Raw genomic sequence first — 7,004 nt, 5'->3', positions numbered from 1 at the left:
TATCAAGGCAAAATAACTTCTTAACATTTACGAAAATAAATACATTTATCAGCAGAAGTCTACAACTCCAATGCTTTCTGTTCAAAACTCAGGAAAATCATTAAGATTCCACTTCCTGTTTGCTTCTTTCTCAACGCTAACATCCACTTTCTTCAGTTTCTCTTATTGAATGTAAAGTTGTTTGTCTTTTGTTTGCCTTTTTTTGAAAGCAAATTCGCTTCAATATTAACAAAACGGACAGGCAAATCTGACACACAAACAGCTACTCGCTACCACATATTCCCAATTCTCACTTTCGGATTTGCAAAGGTCTATAAAATAAAGTAAGCAGTTGAGCACGTTTAGAAAGTAGATGACTGACTTTTATGATTGACTCGCTTGGGCCTTTGCCAACGCTGCTCGCAGGTTTCGTGATCAGGACATAATCTCCCTCAGTTTTGCTGAGCCTGTGCTCGGTTCTTTGGGAGATTAGGACCGGTTTGCAGTCGACCCCGATTTACGTTGCATTGTTGTTTTTCACTGGCAGCAGAAGATTAGAGATTATAGGACCAGAACATTGCTGCTTTTCTATTTTTTCCTGTGTCGTTCCATCTGGGGCTGAGGAAAGCGAATCATTATCGGGAAACCAAGAACATTACGTTTCTAAAGATTCAAGTGCAGCAATTCAATCCGTTATCTGTTCTGTGACTGTGTTTGTCCGAATATTGGTATAAGATGCCTGGGTGTGTCTGTATTCGATATTTCAAGAACAAATAACTGGAGAATATTTTCTTGCAGATTGTGTCCCCAATAACAGGCCGGAAATGTGCAACAAGGAAACAGTTAAGATTATAGGAACATAGGAATATGAGTAGGCCATTTAGCCCCTCAAGTGTGTTCCAACGTTCAAAGAAATCATGGCTGATCAGAGGCCTAACTCCATTTATCTGTCTTTGGCCCATGTCCCTTCATACCTTTCCTGAACAAAAAAAAATCTGTTTCGGATTTAAAGCTGACAAATGATCCTGTACTCACTGCCGTTTATGTAGGATATTTCCAAACATCTGAAAAAATCAATGTGTAGAAGTGCTTCTGAACATGTACCCTGAAAAGTCTGGCCCTAATTGTACAATTTTGCTCCATTTCGACTTACAACTATTTTGGTGAACAGCCGGACTTGCTGACTAAATGCACCAAAGAGTCTGAGATGTAAAAAATCAGTAAGATCACGAAACCCGAGTGTTACCGATTTCCAGCTTCAGACTACAATTACTGAAATAGCAATTGTCCTTTATCAGTGTGACTTTAACAAAATAAAGGTTGGGACATTCATTGTAAACGGTCTGACCACAGACACTGCAGACACACCCATGTCGCAGAAACCACCCCTGTGTGGGGATACAAACAGAGTGGTATGGCAGCCTGTCTGCAATTTCGTTCGTTTCACTTGCATTGTCACTTTTGTCTCGCTTTAGAAACACAAACTCACTAAGCGGAATATAGTCTTTCTCAGCCGTAATCATACGATGGTTTTATAGAACTATCACTGCTTTAAGTATTGGTCGAGTAATTCGGGAACGTGGTTTGGAAGCCGATGGCTCTCACCGTGTTCAAACTTTACCAAATGTCTGCAGAAATCATTAGCCAACATCGGGAAAAAGTGCTTCCAGACATTCCTGAGGAATTTCGGTTTGATAGGCCTTGAACTTCAGTGGAAGGAAGGGAAGCCCCGATGCAGGGGCTGCCTGACCCTCTTTAAAAAACTGTCACCAGAAATTCCAGCCGCAACACGACGTCATAGGACATGCGCAGTGATGGCCTGCAACGATTGTGACGCAATAATGATGCTGGCCCCAGGAACATGAATATGTATTCGGCATGGGTCACGTGATACTGAATCCAAAAAAATAGAAGGTCAGCAAACCAAACATGAGCAAAACCAACGTAGAGTACAAATTCTCATGCAAGGACTGCACAAAACACCACATAGGACAAACAGGAAGACAGCTAACGATCCGTATCCATGAACAACAACTAGTCACGAAACGACACGACCAGCTATCCTTAGTAGCCACACACACAGATGACAAGCAACATTGTTCGACTGGGACAACACTACTCTTATAGGACAAGCCAAACAGAGAACAGCCAGGGAATGCCTAGAGGCATGGCATTCATCCACAGATTAAATCAACAAACACATCGACCTGGACCCAATATACAGGCCACTGCAGCGGACAGCTGGAACTGACAACCGGAAGCGACAGATACAAATCACTATAAATGCCGGAGGAAACATCACAGAAGCGCTTCACAGGAGGCTCCCAAGCACTGAGGATGTCACCTAGACAGGGGACGAAACGTCTGCAACGCAAGTTCCCAGTTCGGCGAACAGAACCACAACAAAGTTTTGTTTGCAGGAACTGAGTGACATAAACAGGATGCTCTCAAATTTCGACAGGAATTACACTTCCGTTCAAGATTTGCGGAAAGCTTTGTAGCTCGGTTGCCGATTGTCGTAGCTCGCCGAGCTGGGAAGTTGATTTGCAGGCGTTACATCCTCTGTCTAGGTGACATCTTCAGTGCGTTGGAGCCACCTGTGAAGCGCTGCTGTACTGTGTCTTCTGGAATTTATTTGGTCCTGTTTCTGCTGCTTTTGTTTGACGGTTCTGGTTGTTCTTTGCAGTGATTGGCATATGTCAATGTGTTTATTGGTGGAGTCCGTGGGTGAGTGCCGTGTTTGTTGATTTCTCTTGGCTGTCCTCTGTTTAGTTGTGCTATGACCGTTGTGCTGTCCTCGTCAATTTTATCGTCCTTGTCATCTGTGTTTGTGTGGGTACCAGAGACAGTGTTTAATGGGTAGATAGTGTTTATGGTTACGGATTGCTAGTTGTCTGCCTGTTTGTCCTGTACTGTATAGTTTTTGTGCAGCCTTTGCATGGAATCTTGTAAACTATATATTTTTTCCACATGATGTGGTTGGGTCTTTTGTTCTGGTGAGTTGTTGTCTGAGCGTGGCTGTCAGTATGTGGGCTGTCATAAATCCGAGTGGTCGGAGATGTCTGGCTATAAGTTATGTGAGGTTTATTATATAAGGTAAAGTGGTGAGTGTGTTGGGTCGTGGCAGATCCTCGTCCCGTTGTTTGTCTGCTTGGCAATTGTGGATGAACTTGCGGTGATATCCGTTCTTGGTGAAGCCTCTGCAGACGTGTTCTTCTTCCCTTCACAGGTCGGTAGTGCTGCAGTGTGTTGTCGCCCTTTTGAACAGCGTCCTAATGCAGCTTCTCTTGTCTGTGTTTTGGTGTTGTCGTTCAGGGTCTGGTCTTGGGATGTGGCTTTTCTATACACTTTTGTAGCACATCCCCCGTTCTGTGTCCTTTCTCCCATAAACCGTCAGCTTCCAGTTTCCTGTCACTTCAACCTCCCACTGTGTTCCCATGACACCATTTCAGTCTCTGATCTGCTGCAGTGCTCTCACAAGGCACAGCGCAACCTGGAAGAGCGAAACATCATTTTCTACGGAGAGAGCGTGCTGCCTTCAGGACCCAACACCGAGTTCAATCATTTTAGAACCTGTCCACCTTCTTCCACGGTCTTTACCCGCCCACACAGCCCATCAGTTCCGAAGACGGATCGTTGGGCTCAAAACATTATCTCTCCTTTCTCTCCACAGATGGACTAGACCTGCTGGTTTTGTTCATTTCAAAATGAATAAAATGTGCAGGGAGACAGAATGAGAAGCACTGTTCTGGAAACTCTTTTGCTGCTTGCAATTCTGAGAACAATGGCGAATGTATTTAACACTGAGCAAGTCTGAGCTGGTTCAGGAGGTGCTGGAGCCAGCGGCCTGTGGCTCGTTGGTCCTGGGGTATGATTCTTGCATTGGGTCTTCTACCGCGCAGTCTTGCGAGAGATCCCGGATTTCTTAACTTGACTTGTGCAAAAATGCCCGATTAAACTTCTCAAAAAGCACCTTCGTTAAACGAGGCTGGGCTCCCTGGAGTCCGAATGGGACAGGAAGCGGGGAAGTGAAATGATCGGAGATAACGTTGAACAGGTTGACGTGAGTGGTCCCGTGTTTGAGGAAGGTCAGCAATGAAGGTAGTTTGGAAAATTGGGACAGCTCCCCTCGGAGAACAGAAGTTTGAAATCCGGCGTGGCAAGTTTTCCAAGTCATGAGGGGTCTAGAGATTGGAAATAATGTCGTGAAATTGTTCCCACGTCTGAAAGGATCAGGAACGATTCGGCAGCGTTTTAAAGTCACGAGGAAAAGAAGTAAAAGTGACATTCGGAAGAACGTTTTCGTACAGGGAGTGGTTAGGGTCAGTAAATCCCTGTCTGACTGTGACAAAGGGGCAGATTCAATGGACACACGGTTGAATTCGATGGTCTTGTTCGACCAACAGAATGTTCAAATCAACACAGCGTCCACACCTCTGGACAGCAGGATATGACATAACAGCCGTGAAGATCTTTGATATGAGTCTGGAACGTGCATGCCAGACGCCTGTCGAAAAGCTGAAGGGTTCTGAAGAAAAGACTGGGTACACCAAATGCAGAGTGGCGCAGCGAAAGTGTGTGGGCCCCACAACCCAGAGACCCGTAGATCGATGCCATCCTCTGTTGCTATTGCGCAAACTATCCTTGAGTAGCTTTCCTTTGAAGTCCAATATCTTGCCTTTGCATCTGCTCCCCAAAACTTCGCGTGTCTGAGTAACATGTGTCAAACTGATACAATCGCCAAATTCACGCAAGCGAAGTGAGTCGCTTCTGGATGTCTGAGTGGTCTTCTCCTGTTCTCCGTCGAGTTCCTCTGAATTGAATCGTAAAACCACTTTTCTGAGATGTCAATCAGCTGATAAAGTTGAAACCCATGCCTTACGTTTTTGTCCATTCCCTGCAGTAATTCACCACGCCGGTTCGGACGTGAATGATAAGACGGTCGGCAAGTCAGAAACCGCATTACGACTCAGACACATTCCCCCACGATTAGGACAGATCACCGATTGGGAATAACTTCAGAGAGAGGGAAGTGACAGAGAATCGCCATGGACCCGATGGGCTGAACGGCTTCTGTCTGCGTGAGAATGATGCTACGTGTTTATGCCGTCCCACTGCCTGTCTCTGGGACAGACAGGCTGAGGGAGCAAAATTGGTTCATTTTTAACCATCCCTTCCGTGTTGGACTGCCTGCAGTTCCTCAGCTCAGGGCCGTGGGGATGACTCTCAGTGAGTGAAGGTTTCACGCGGATTCTCTTCATCTGGGACACTTGGGGCTCAGATGTTAACTGCTGCGCGGTCGTAGCAAAGAAAGCGATGCCCACTTTGCAATAGACTTTCCGTAAGATTGCTGCGTGAAGACGATTTCTGAACACCATGCAGGCTGCACAACAATGTGAATTTACCTGGGCGAAGAGTCCTCGGTGTTCATTTCTCTCTGTCCTGCCAGCACAGCATCTTTTTGTCTCTCCGATAACAGACCTTTGGAGAAAGTTCACAATCAAAGTTGTTCATGTTCCCCGCATTAATGTAACTGACACCTCTCACCCCAAGAGTTTCAGAGAGAGAGAGAGAGAAAGAGGGAGAGAGAGCAGAAAAGCGAATGGACTCTTACCCTCCCCCAACCCTACATTCCCCCACCCCCCTCCCCCCAGAACAACGTGCAAGTAGAAATAAAATGGTTTAATTATCCGCCAGTGGAGATAGTCCAGTTCCTGGGGATGAGACAAACATCAGCCCCCCCGGGAACAGAATGACCAGCAGATGTTCTGGAAAGGCTTTGCTGCTTGCAATTCTTGCAGCAATGTGAAATGTACTTCACACTGAGCAAGTTTCAGCTGGCTCAGAGTCTCCAATGTTCATTGCTGTGTTTGCCGCCAGCTCAGAGAAAGAACAATATGAAGGACGTAGGAGTGAATAACGATCCTCGTGAGAGGGCGAATAACTGTTAATGGAGACTGTTAGTGGCTAACAATACGTCGTGTGTCATAGCAGGCGAGGTGATAAACAGGAGTCTTTTGTGTGGTAGGGGTCAAGGACATGGGGGAGTTCAGGCCCTAAAGTTATAGAACCCGATATTGAAGACCGGAGGGCTGGAAGGGCTCCAAGTGGAAAATGAGATGTTGTTCCTTCATCTGGAGCTAGAACACTGCTGCAAGCCTGAGACAGGGATGTTGGCCAGGGAACAGGGTGATGTGTTAAAGTGGCAGGCAACCGCAAGGTCAGGGCCTTTAGTTTCTGCGGGCAGAAGCGGGATGTTCTGCGAAGCAGTCACCCAGTTTATGCTTCATGCTACGTTGGGGAAACGACACTGTGAGCAGAGAATGCGGTGGAATGAAATAGCAGCAGGGAGACTGGATGAGAAGCAGCTGTTCGGGAAAGTCTTTGCCGCTTGCAATTCTGAGAGCAATCGCAAGTGTATTTCATACTGAGCATGTCTCAGGTCGCTCAAGAGGTCTGGGGCATTACTCGTGTGCGTGCTTTCTGGCTCGTTGGTCTAGGCGTATGATTCTCGCTTTGGGGCTGTTACTGCGCTGATTTGCGAGAGGTCCCGGATTCAAATCCCGGACGAGCCCGCGTTTTTTAACTTGACTTGTGCAAAACTGCCTGATTAACTTTCTCAAAAAGCACCTTCGTGAAACCAGCGTGGGCTGCCTGGAGTACGAATGAGGCAGAAAACAGAGAAATGAAATGGTTGGAGATCGTGTTCAACAAGCGACTTGGATGCTGCCTGAACTGCTGTGCTCTTCCAGCACCACTAATCCACAATCTGGTTTCCAGCATCTGCAGTCATTGTTTTTTTAGCATAGTGTTCAACAGGTTGACGTGAGTGGTGCGGTGTTTGAGGAATGTCAGCAATCAAGGTAGATTGGAAAATTGGGACAGCTCTCCTCGGAGAACCGAACTTTTCCAAGTCATGAGGGACCTAGAAACAGGAAATAATGTTGTGAAAATGCTCCCACGCCTGAAAGGATCCATAACGATTCGGCAGAATTTTAAGTCACGAGGAAAAGAAGTAAAAGTGA

Source organism: Chiloscyllium punctatum, chromosome 36 (assembly GCF_047496795.1).
Source record: "Chiloscyllium punctatum isolate Juve2018m chromosome 36, sChiPun1.3, whole genome shotgun sequence".
Taxonomy (NCBI): domain Eukaryota; kingdom Metazoa; phylum Chordata; class Chondrichthyes; order Orectolobiformes; family Hemiscylliidae; genus Chiloscyllium; species Chiloscyllium punctatum.
The sequence above is the reverse complement of the archived record's forward strand: the minus strand, read 5'-3'. Positions refer to the sequence as shown.